We start from the raw sequence: 12,783 nt of genomic DNA, 5'->3' as shown, positions 1-12,783 counted from the left end.
CAGGAACTAGAAAAGATGCAGAGCCGAATTACCAAAACAATGCCACAGACAAGACATTTTACAAGGTGGACTACAGCACCTCAGCTAGTGACTCAGCATCACATTCTGAAAAAGAATTAACAATGGGCAAAAAGTGCTGATACTGCCAGCAACATTGAGGCAGAAAGCAGAGAGTAGGATAGGGGTCTTTTTCAGGTGGCAGTTGGTTACTAGTTGAATTTCGCATGTGTCAGTTTAGGGACAACAACTGTTCATGTTATACATTAATGATCTGGATGAAGGGATTGAGGGCACTGTTGCTAGTTTGCAGGTGAAATAAAAATAAGTGATTGAGAACTTTGAATCTATACTGATTGGAGGTTAGAAGGATGAGAGAAGATTTCATTGAAACTTACTGAATACTGAGAGGCCTAGACAGAGTGGATGTGAAGCAGACCTTTCCACTGTTGACTAGGACCTGGGGGGCCCAGCCTCAGAGTGAAGGGAACGACTCTTTAGAAATGAAACAATGAGGAATTTCTTCAACCAGAGGGTGGTAAATCTGAGGAATTCACTGCTGCAGAGGGCTATGGAGGCCAAATCATTAAGGGTATGTAATACTCAGATAGGTAAGACCTTGATTGGTAAGGGGATTGAGGATTATGGAGAGAAGGCAGGAGAATGGGGTTAAAAACCATATCAGCTGTGGGATATGGTAAATTAATGTTGCTTCTGCAATTCTAATACATTATATAAAAAATAACTGAACGCACATCAGTGTGTAATTGTTTTAGCCAGGAGCTGAGTCAACAAGAATGGGAGTTATGTGGAGGAAATGCATAATTGTTTTTTTTGTGTTAGCTAAAAATGTATGCAAGAAAGAAAAGGGACTACACAACAATGGTAACCCCAATTAAAGGGGCTTCGTGATAAGATGCTGTGAAGACAGACAGTTAAACTCAATATGCCTGTATAAACAATAGGTATAAACATCTGTTTCCCACTTTTACAGAAACACAGGAACAAACCCCAATTAAACGAGTCTTAATGATAAGATGCTGAGAGGGGCGGCACAGATGGAGGGAGTAATTAATGGTAAGGCCAGGATGTGCCCACAGCAGGAAGAGGTCAAATGGCCTTGAGAACAGGAATGAGCATGTTTTTTTCACAGACAAGACCGGATAAGACACGAGATAAACAGGAGTAATGGGTACCGGTCTTAGGGAGTGGAGGATGTAAACAGGGGGGAAGCAATGAAATAAGAAAAAATATGTAGGAACCAAATTATATAAATATCGAGTATTTGTTGAATTCAGTGTGTTTTGTCCCTGCCTTGTGGACATCACACCCACTTGCAAGTGTGAAATAAAGGGCACTACTGATTCAGATCTTGTCTCGGACTGAAATTATTGCAGTGAGTGAGCTTTGTGTCTCACATCAGCCATGATTGAATGGCAAAGCAGACTCAGTGAGCTGCTCCTATATGTTATGGTCTGTCCACAACCCACAAACAACAAAAAATACTTCACTGATGCGAAGAGTCAGTGATAAGAAGTTGATTTGTTCACCTAAACAATGAAATGCTGATTGGACAAAGGAGTTGAAAGTGACATCAATTTCCGTAATAAGGAACAATGTGCTTCCACTGGTAAACAAAAATACTGGAAATATCGAAAAACAGAATTATGATCCTCTAATTGATAAAGGAATTCACAGTGAAATACATTTGCATAATGAAAAACAAAGTGTTTACATTCCCAAGAAAGAATGAGAAAAATCAGAAAATGGAATTGCGATATTTGATAGTAGTAAACATTGTTACAGGAGATGTGTTTTGTTTTCGAACAGCTGGTTGTTATGAGCTGGATCGATCTATCTGAAAGGGAAAGGTTGATGATTCCATGCACCAAGATGTTCCGCACTTATGTTCTGATGAGGGCTCTGATGGTTATTGATCATTTAAAACATTGGGAATGGCCACACTGATTCCTTCCCATTCGGAGTACTCTTCAGCAGTCTGGGACATTCAGCCTTGGTCATTTGGGTGACCATCCTTCAAGGCGGACTTTGGCGCAGGCAACAACGCAAAGTGACCAAGCAGAAGCTGATGGTTAAGTTCGGTAGCCATGGGGCTGACCTCAACAGGAACCTTGAGTTCATGTCACACTACAGGTGACCCCACTGCACTTTACACTCTCTCTCTCTCTCTCACACACACACACACAAACACACACACACACACACACACACACACACACTCCATACTCATGCAGGCCCTCTCTCATATGCAAGCTCTCTCTCATAAGCTCAAACACACATTCCCCACAGTCACACTCACGCATGCGCCCTCTCACAGTCTGATACACCACACACTCAGACACATACACCCACACACACTCTCTGACAGACACTCACACCTCTCACTGCACACACACACTCGGTCTCCCCAGCACGCACACACCTATAAGTTTGTGGGGTGAATTTGTACTTACAGAATTATATTTTATTTTGGTCAAAAACTGCATAAATCCATGCAAGAATCTGTACACTGGGACCCAGACAAACTTTAACCTCACACCTTCAATGCATTATCTGAGCTGAGGTGGCACCTATTGTTAAAGATATCTTGAGAAGATAACTTCTAAAAAAGTTCTGGGATTTACATATGAAAGAACTGAAACTAACATGGTCATTCTAAAAGATGAGAGACTTAATCTAAATATATTTAATATTACATTCCATGATACCTGCAATCCTGTTGCTATAAATTCTGTGTCTAATAGTTCATCTCCACAACCACCTGATGAAGAGACAGCGTTTGGAAAGGTTATACTTCCAAAGAAACCTGCTGGACTATACCCCGGTGTAGTGTGATTTTTAACGTTGTCCACCACAGTCCAACACCGGCACCTTCGAATCATGAGTTGGAAAGGTCTAGAGGGATATGACGAAATACTGGCAAATGGGAAATGTTCAAGCACACGCGGGTGGTTCAAGTTGAGTTTGGGAACATGGTCAGTGTGATCTGGTGAGACCCAAGGATCTGTTTCCATGCTGTATAACACTCTGATTCTAAAATATTGGAAATGAGCCTGGTTTCTCTCCCTCCCCGCGGCGACTCCACCCTCCCCCTCTTCTACAAAGCAAAAGAAGAATCTGCAAATCGATCAACGGATTCCAACTGTGCATTAGTGCACATTTCTCGAGAGGTTTTTCCTACTCTACAAAATTACTGCAGCATCTGCTCAGTCTGTCCAACAGTTCCTGTTTTTTGGTGCCGTTTTGGTTTCCAAAAAGCCTTCCCAAGTTTTAAAACCCGAAAGAATTGCGGATGCTGTAAATCAGAAACCAAAACCGAAGTCGGTGGGAAAGCTGTAAGAAGAGAAATCCGAGTTCACATTTCGGTCGGGTGACCCTTTCTGAGAACTTCACAAGTTTGAATTGTGTGATGGTTTCACTGTTGCCCTGAGATTTCCTTGGTACTTTTGTTATTGATTGATTTCAGATCATGAGAAATCCGAAATACTGCTTTGTGTGTATTAAAAAGTGAGGCGGGGCATAATGAGATCTATCCACACAGTAACACTCTTTCTGTTGTGACTTCTCAATTCGAATATTTCACTGCAACATTTCTAATAAAAGAAGAACGAAATTTAGAATCAACAACTATTGCTTGAATTGCACATCAGCGGATTTCTCCAACACTTGCCAGGTGTAGCAAAGAGGGTGTAGTCGTGAGCATAGCTGCCTTCCAAGCAGTTGACCCGGGTTCGATTCCCGGCCATCGCATGCGGCGGCTTTTAAACCGCTCAACACCAAAAAGACCACTTTCCGCAGTGAGAATGAAACACTTCGATTATGCACAGAAGCTTGAATCAGCCACACGAACGGCGCCAAACCTCTGCAGTGCGGTTTCCCACCACTTTGAAATTGAGGAGGGACCCTAGAAGATTAAGGAGTCAGGGCGATACCCGTTTCAAATAAACTGGCGTCTTGACAGAAATCCTGAGTTTTTCATTTTATTTCTAGATTTCCCTCCTTTCAACATTACTCGCAGTGTTTTTGTGAAATACAGCCTAATATCAAGTGAAAACAGTCTGGGCAGTCCATTGTTTATGGGCACAGCATTACTTATTATATCAGGTCGGTTATTTTATTTTTGAATCGAAATGTACACCAATCTGATTGTGTCGTGCACAGACAGAATCTGTTTGCTGACTTCATTCAGCCTGACAGACTCTTGAGTATTTCTGCGGGTTGGTTGCAATTCCCACTTGTGGTCAGTAGCGGTCACTAACTTGTGCAACAATGAAGTTCCCAGATCAGAGAGAATAAGAAAACAGACAATAATTGTTGCCCTTGTGTTGGACGGTGCAGGTCAGAAATAGGAGGAGTGGAGACCAGCTGCTTTTATATTTCCATTAATGAGCAAATGACTCGGTAAAACTCTGAGAGATGATAGAAATAACCACACGGTGAGTGAAAGTTCAATCCAAGATGAAGCTGAAAAGAAATCACACATTGTTACCTGATGAAGGAGCAGCTATTGCTTCCAAATAAAGCTGTTGGACTATACGCTGGTGTTATGTGGTTTTTAACATTGTCCACTCCAGTCCAACACCGGCTCCTCCAAGTCATCATCCAAGATAGTCATCATGGAATTGTTAAGGGAAGGTAGTGTCGGATGAACTTGACTGATTTGCTTTAAAGGATAAAGAAGAAGGAAGTGTTTGTGATGTAGACCAACCTGATGATAAGAAGAATACTGCATGTGTTTTGAAATAGTTCAGTTCCTTAAGGTTCAGAAAGTGAATAGAAATTGCCGGAGAATCTGAGCAGTGTTGCACCTTCAGTGGGGAGAAAGCAGTGTTGCCATTTTGGGTTTGGTATGTCCCCATTTGATGAAGTTTCGCAATTCTTTGATTTTTCCTCAGGCTTCAGTATTAGTCACCTGTTTGTCTGGTGTATCTATCACTGATGTGGAATTGGTGTCGGATATCAAATTTGCAGATGATAAAACATTAGTCATTGGTTTTGGGGAAGCTGTCTGCAGACTGTGGAATGCAATTCCCAGTTTGTTTAAATGGACCATTGATTTATTAGTGAGGGACTGGGGGAGGTACTTATTGTGAAAAGCATTGAGATGGATTTTTGATTTACTGTTGCGTGGACAGGGGGATTATGGATTTAAAAAGGAAATGAGGGACAATTTTTTTACACATCGAGTGCTTGGTGCGTGCAATGAACTGTCAGAGAAAGTGGTGGACGCAGGTACAGTTACAACGTTGAAAAGACGCTTGGATAAGTTCACGAATAGGAAAGGTTTAGAGAGATATGACCAAATGCTAGCAAATGGGAAATGTTCAATTGCATGCAGGTGGTTACGGTTGTGTTTGGGGACATGGTCAGCATAAACTGGCTGGACCTAAGGATCTGTTTCCATACTGTATGACACTCTGATTCTAAAACTTTGAAAATCAGCCTGGTTTCTCTCCCTCCCAGCTGCGACTCCACCCTCCCCCTCTTCTACAATGTAACAGAGAAAACTACAAATCGATCAAGAGAATGGAAGTGCGGATTAATACAGATTTCTCGAGAGATTTCTGCTTCGTGAACTGTTACCAGGAGTTTCCTCTTCTCCAGAATTACTGCAGCATGTACTCAGTCTAACAGTTCCTTCTTTTTGCCTTTTTGTTTGTGGAAAACCCTTCAGAAATGTTAAAAGCGGAAAGTAGTACAGATGCGGTAAATCAGAAAGAAAAAGCAAAGTTGGTGGGAAAAGTGTATGAAGAGAAAGGCGAAAGTGGGTACTGCCACTGGTGGAGATGAGAGTGGTGGTGGAAAAGCAGAGCAGGTCAGACAGCATCCGAGGAGCAGGAGAATGGATGTTTGGGGCAAAAGCGTTTGTGAGAAGTTGACAAGTTTTGATTGTGTGACAGATCCCGGGTTGCGGTGAGATTTTGTTGATATTTTAGCTGTGGATTTATCTGAGATGATGATAAATGCTGGTTTGTGTGCATGAGAAAGTGTGAATGAAAAGGTATAATGAGAAGTATGGAACGAGTAAAAGTCAGTCTTTTATTAGTGGTGAATTGCAATATTTCAGCGTAAAATTTGCAAGAAGACTGAAATTTCGAATGAAGAACTATTGGTCGAATTGCACATTAGCTGATGTGTGGAGGACATGCCCCAGTTGCGATGGTGGTATAGTGGTGAGCATAGCTGCCTTCCAAGCAGTTGACGTGGGTTCGATTCCCAGCCATCGCATGCAGCGGCTTTTAAACCGCTCAACACCAAAAAGACCACTTGCAGCAATGGGAATGAAACACTTAGATCTGCACAGAAGCTTGAGTCAGCCACACGAGCAGCGCCAAACCTCTGCAGTGCGGTTTCCCACCACTTTGAAATTGAGGAGGGACCCTAGAAGATTAAGGAGTCAGGGCGATACCCGTTTCAAAGAAACTGGCGTCTTAACAGAAATCCTGAGTTTTTCATTTTATTTCTAGATTTCCCTCCTTTCAACATTACTCGCAGTGTTTTTGTGAAATACAGCCTAATATCAAGTGAAAACTGTCTGGGCAGTCCATTGTTTATGGGCACAGCTTTACTTATTATATTAGGTCGGTTATTTTATTTTTGAATCGAAATGTACACCAATCTGATTGTGTCGTGCACAGACAGAATCTGTTTGCTGACTTCATTCACCCTGACAGACTCTTGAGTATTTCTGCGGGTTGGTTGCAATTCCCACTTGTGGTCAGTAGCGGTCACTAACTTGTGCAACAATGAAGTTCCCAGATCAGAGAGAATAAGAAAACAGACAATAATTGTTGCCCTTGTGTTGGACGGTGCAGGTCAGAAATAGGAGTAGTAGTGACCAGCTGCTTTTATATTTCCATTAATGAGCAAATGACTCGGTAAAACTCTGAGAGATGATAGAAATAACCACACGGTGAGTGAAAGTTCAATCCAAGATGAAGCTGAAAAGAAATCACACATTGTTACCTGATGAAGGAGCAGCTATTGCTTCCAAATAAAGCTGTTGGACTATAAGCTGGTGTTATGTGGTTTTTAACATTGTCCTCTCCAGTCCAACACCAGCTCCTCCACGTCATCATCCAAGATAGTCATCATGGAATTGTTAAGGGAAGGTAGTGTCGGATGAACTTGACTGATTTGCTTTAAAGGATAAAGAAGAAGGAAGTGTTTGTGATGTAGACCAACCTGATGATAAGAAGAATACTGCATGTGTTTTGAAATAGTTGAGTTCCTCAAGGTTCAGAAACTGAACAGAAATTGCCGGAGAATCTGAGCAGTGTTGCACCTTCAGTGGGGAGAAAGCAGTGTTGCCATTTTGGGTTTGGTATGTCCCCATTTGATGAAGTTTCGCAATTCTTTGATTTTTCCCCAGGCTTCAGTATTAGTCACCTGTTTGTCTGGTGTATCTAACACTGATGTGAAATTGGTGTCGGATATCAAATTTGCAGATGATAAAACATTAGTCATTGGTTTTGGGGAAGCTGTCTGCAGACTGTGGGGAGATTTCCGTCAGCTGGTGAGCTGCACAGAAAAGCTGTGAAAAAGGATTCGATCTGGAGAAGGTTGGGATTCAGTGAACGATCACTGGTTCCACATCTATCATCCTCTCTACAGACTGGTCAACATGAACCGGCAGAGATCTTAACTGTCCCCGAAATCTTAGAACATAGAACATAGAACATAGAAAAATACAGCGCAGTACAGTCCCTTCGGCCCTCGATGTTGCGCCGACCAAAGCCGACCTAAACTACACTAGCCCAATAACCTCCATATGCTCATCCAATGCCCGCTTAAATGACCATAAAGAGGGAGCGTCCACCACTGCTACTGGCAGGGCATTCCATGAACTCACAACCCGCCGAGTAAAGAATTTACCCCTAACATCTGTCCTATACCTACCTCCCCTTAATTTAAAGCTGTGTCCCATAGTAACAGCTGACTCCATTAGCGGAAAAAGGTTCTCAGTGTCAACCCTATCTATATCCCTAATCATCTTGTACACCTCCAACAAATCTCCCCTAAACCTTCTTTTCTCCAACGAGAACAGCCCCAAGTGCCTCAGCCTTTCCTCATATGATCTTCCTACCATGCCAGGCAACATCCTGGTAAACCTCTTCTGCGCTCGTTCCAATGCCTCCACATTCTTCCTATAGTATGGCGACCAAAACTGCGCATAATACTCCAGATAAGGCCGCACCAGAGTCTTATACAACTGCAATATGACCTCAGGACTCCGGAACTCAATTCCTCTACCAATAAAGCCCAGTACACCATATGCCTTCTTCACAGCACTATTTAACTGGGTGGCAACTTTAAGAGATCTGTGTACATGGACACCAAGACCCCTCTGCTCATCCACACTGCCAAGTAGCCTACCATTAGCCCAGTAATCCATCTTCTTGTTACTCCTACCAAAGTGAATGACTTCACACTTAGCTACATTGAACTCCATTTGCCACCTTTCTGCCCAGCTCTGCAACTTATCTATATCCCGCTGTAACCTGGCACATCCTTCTTCGCTGTCCACAACTCCACCGACTTTCGTGTCATCCGCAAACTTGCTCACCCAGCTTTCAAGCCCCTCCTCTAGATCATTTATAAAGATGACAAACAGCAATGGTCCCAAAACAGATCCTTGTGGTACACCGCTAGTAACTGCACTCCAAGGTGAACTTATTCCATCAACTACTACCCTCTGTCTCCTTCCAGCCAGCCAGTTCCTAATCTAAACCTCTAATGCACCCTCAATGCCATACCTCCGTAGTTTTTGCATTAGTCTACCATGGGGTATCTTATCGAACGCCTTGCTAAAATCCATATACACCACATCTACTGCTTTACCCTCGTCCACCTCCTTAGCCACCTTCTCAAAGAACTCAATAAAGTTTGTGAGGCACGACCTGCCCTTCACAAAACCATGCTGACTATCCTTGATCACATTATTCCTATCCAGATGTTCATAAATCCTATCCCTTACAATTCTCTCTAAGACTTTGACCACAACAGAGGTAAGACTCACTGGCCTATAGTTACTCTGGCTATCCTTACTCCTCTTCTTGTACAAGGGAACCACATTCGCTATCCTCCAGTCTTCTGGCACTATTCCCGTAGATAATGACGACATAAAAATCAAGGCCAATGGTTCTGCTATCTCCTCCCTAGCTTCCCAGAGGATCCTAGGATAAATGCCATCAGGACCAGGGGACTTATCTATTTTCATCCTTTCCAGTGTTCCCCAGACCTCTTCCCTACATACCTCAAGGCCATCCATTCTAATCACTTGTGACTCAATATTCACATCGGCAATAGTGTCCTGTTCCTAAGTGAATACTGACGAAAAGTATTGATTTAGTGTCTCTCCAATCTCCTCCGCCTCCACGCACAACTTCCCACTACTATCCTTGACTGGACCGATACCTACCCTAGTCATCCTTTTATTCCTGACATACCGATAGAAAGCCTTTGGGTTTTCCCTAATCCTACCAACTAAGGAGTTTTCATGTCCCCTTCTCGCTGCTCTTGGCTCTCTCTTTAGATCCTTCCTGGCTACCTTATAACTCTCAATCACCCCAACTGAACCTTCACGCCTCATCTTTACATAGGCCGCCCTCTTCCCTTTCACAAGGGATTCCAATTCCTTATTAAACCACGGCTCCCTCACAGTTCCAACCTCCCTCTTGTTTATATGAAAGTAAATGTAAGTTTCAACAATTCTGTTACTGTACTCAATTTCAGCCAATACATGTCCTCACACTCAGGCCATTCACTTGCTCCAATTTAGAGGCAAAACAAAAAGAAAGAGAAAAGGTGGTTGGAACTGAATACTCAAATTCATCTCAAAATGGCAGAGGTGGAGATGAAAGTAGGAGTAGCGATGAGGACAGTGATGGACAGCAATCCCATTGTAGTCAAAGGCCTGGTAGGGAACTGTTCAAATAGGTCCAAGCATTGCCAAAGTTTGACCAACAGAATGTAGAAGCCTTTTTCATTTCATTTAAGACAGTGGCTAAACAAAAATTATAGCCAGTGATTATGAGAGTATCTTTCTTTGATTCAAAGTTAGTGAGATATTTGCATCACTGTCAGAGGAGGTATCTGGGAGTATTAGGAGATGAAATGTGCTATCTTAAGCGCATATGAGCTCGTACCAGAAGCCAAGGGACAATGTATTGGTTCTGTTCGCCGAGCTGGAAGTTTTTGTTGCAAACGTTTCGTCCCCTGGCTAGGAGACATCATCAGTGCTCTGGAGCCTCCTGCGAAGTGCTTCTTTGATGTTTCTTCCGGCATTTATAGTGGTCTGTCCTTGCCACTTCCGGGTGTCAGTTTCAGCTGTCTGCTGTAGTGATTGGTATATTGGGTTCAGGTCGATGTGTCTGTTGATGGAGTTTGTGGATGAATGCCATGCCTCTAGGAATTCCCTGGCTGTTCTCTGTCTGGCTTGCCCTATGATAGTAGTGTTTTCCCAGTCGAATTCATGTTGCTTGTTGTCTGAATGTGTGGCTGCTAGGGATAGCTGGTCGTGTCGTTTCGTGGCTAGTTGGTGTTCATGTATGCGGATTGTTAGCTGTCTTCCTGTTTGTCCTATATAGTGTTTTGTGCAGTCCTTGCATGGTATTTTATAAACGGCATTAGTTTTGCTTATGTTGGGTATTGGCTCCTTTGTTCTAGTAAGTTGTTGTCTGAGCGTGGCTGTTGGTTTGTGTGCCAATATGAGTCCTAGGGGTCGCAGTAGTCTGGCTGTCAGTTCTGAAACGCTCCTGATGTATGGTAGTGTGGCTAGTCCTTTTGGTTGTGGCATGTCCTCGTTCCGTGGTCTATCGCTTAGGCATCTGTTGATAAAGTTGCGCGGGTATCCGTTTTTGGCGAATACCTTGTATAGGTGTTCCTCTTCCTCTTTTCGCAGTTCTGGTGTACTGCAGTGTGTTGTAGCTCTTTTGAACAGTGTCCTGATGCAGCTTCGTTTGTGTGTGTTGGGGTGGTTACTTTCATAGTTTAGGACTTGGTCTGTGTGTGTTGTTTTCCTGTGTACCCTTGTGGTGAATTCTCCGTTCGGTGTTCTCTGTACTATCACGTCTAGGAATGGGAGTTGGCTATCCTTTTCTACTTCTCTCGTGAATCAGATTCCTGTGAATGTGGCGTTGATGATCTGGTGTGTTTTTTCTATTTCCGTGTTTTTGATGATTACGAAAGTGTCATCGACATATCTGACCCAGAGTTTGGGTTGAATTTGTGGTAGGGCTGTTTGTTCTAACCTTTGCATAACTGCCTCTGCTATGAGTCCCGAGATTGGTGATCCCATGGGTGTTCCGTTGATTTGTTCGTATATCTGATTGTTGAATGTAAAGTGTGTAGTGAGGCATAAGTCCAGTAGTTTAAGTATGCCGTCTTTGTTGATAGGTTCCGCCTCCTGGTTTCTGTTATGTATGTCCAGTAGGTTGGCTATTGTTTCTCTGGCTAGGGTTTTGTCAATCGAAGTGAACAGTGCTGTCACGTCGAATGAGATCATGGTTTCTTCTTTGTCTGTGTGTGTATTCCTGATGGCGTCCAAGAATTCCTGTGTTGATTGTATGGAGTGTTTGGATCCGCTGACCAGGTGTTTCAGTTTCTGTTGTAGTTCTTTGGCCAGTTTGTATGCTGGTGTCCCTGGTAGTGATACTACGGGTCTGAGTGGGATGTCTGGTTTGTGTACTTTGGGTAGTCCATAGAATCTGGGGGTGTTGTTGCTTTCCGGTTTCATTCTTCGTAGGTCCGCTTTGGTTATCTGTCCGTTTTTTTTGTAGATTCCTTAGAGTGTTATTTATTCTATTGGTGAGTTGTGGCGTGGGGTCCGAATCCTTCATTTGGTAGGTGTTGGTGTCTGCTAGTCGGTGTTGTGCTTTTTTGATGTAGTCTGATTTATGAAGGATGACAGTCATTCTGCCTTTATCTGCTGGTAGTATGATTATGTTCTTATCATTTCTTAGTGCTTTCAGTGCTTCCCTCTCCTTGGTGTTGAGGTTATGTGTTTGTCTTTTTCTTATCATCATAGGTACGACCGTTTGTCTCACTGTTTGTTGTGTCTCTTCAGTCAGTCCATTGTTCCTGAGTGTGCATTCGAGTGCTGCTAGGAAGTCTGCTGTCTTGGCGTCCCTGTGGTTGTAGTTGAGTCCCTTGGTCAGTATAGTTCTTTCCATGTCTGTGAGCTGTTTGTGGGCGAAGTTTTTAACCCAGGTGTGTGTTGTAGTGTCCTCTTTTTTGTGTGTTAGTTTGGCCAGTTTTTCTTTTAATGCCGTTTTTTTTGCGATGTGTTGTCCTGTTCTGTCCTATAGTGACAGCATGTTCTATGGCCCGGGTCCATTCATGATTAGCGGTCTTTGAAATTAACGACTTTTGGCGCGCAATTTCTTGTTTGTATTTGTGCAGTCGGTTGTGAGCGTCTGTGATCATTACCTGGATCATCCTGAGTCCGTTCTGCTTGGCTGTTTCCCTGCACAAATACAACAAGAAATTGCGCGCCAAAAGTCCATGCAAGGACTGCACAAAACACTATATAGGACAAACAGGAAGACAGCTAACAATCCGCATACATGAACACCAACTAGCCATGAAACGACACGACCAGCTATCCCTAGCAGCCACACACTCAGACAACAAGCAACATGAATTCGACTGGGAAAACACGACTGTCATAGGGCAAGCCAGACAGAGAACAGCCAGGGAATTCCTAGAGGCATGGCATTCATCCACAAACTCCATCAACAGACACATCGACCTGGACCCAATATA

General features: G+C 43.2%; 1 non-coding gene across 1 annotated transcript; it reads left to right on the top strand.

Moving 5' to 3' along the window:
• The first annotated feature begins 6,174 nt into the window (after positions 1-6,174).
• On the top strand, positions 6,175-6,246 carry trnag-ucc (transfer RNA glycine (anticodon UCC)). The gene has a single exon. It is a non-coding gene; the product is annotated as a tRNA-Gly (tRNA).
• Positions 6,247-12,783: the final 6,537 nt, after the last annotated feature.

This window comes from Hemiscyllium ocellatum, unplaced genomic scaffold (assembly GCF_020745735.1).
Source record: "Hemiscyllium ocellatum isolate sHemOce1 unplaced genomic scaffold, sHemOce1.pat.X.cur. scaffold_2748_pat_ctg1, whole genome shotgun sequence".
Taxonomy (NCBI): Eukaryota; Metazoa; Chordata; class Chondrichthyes; order Orectolobiformes; family Hemiscylliidae; genus Hemiscyllium; species Hemiscyllium ocellatum.
Note: the sequence above shows the minus strand (reverse complement) of the source record. Positions and strands in the feature narration are given on the sequence as shown.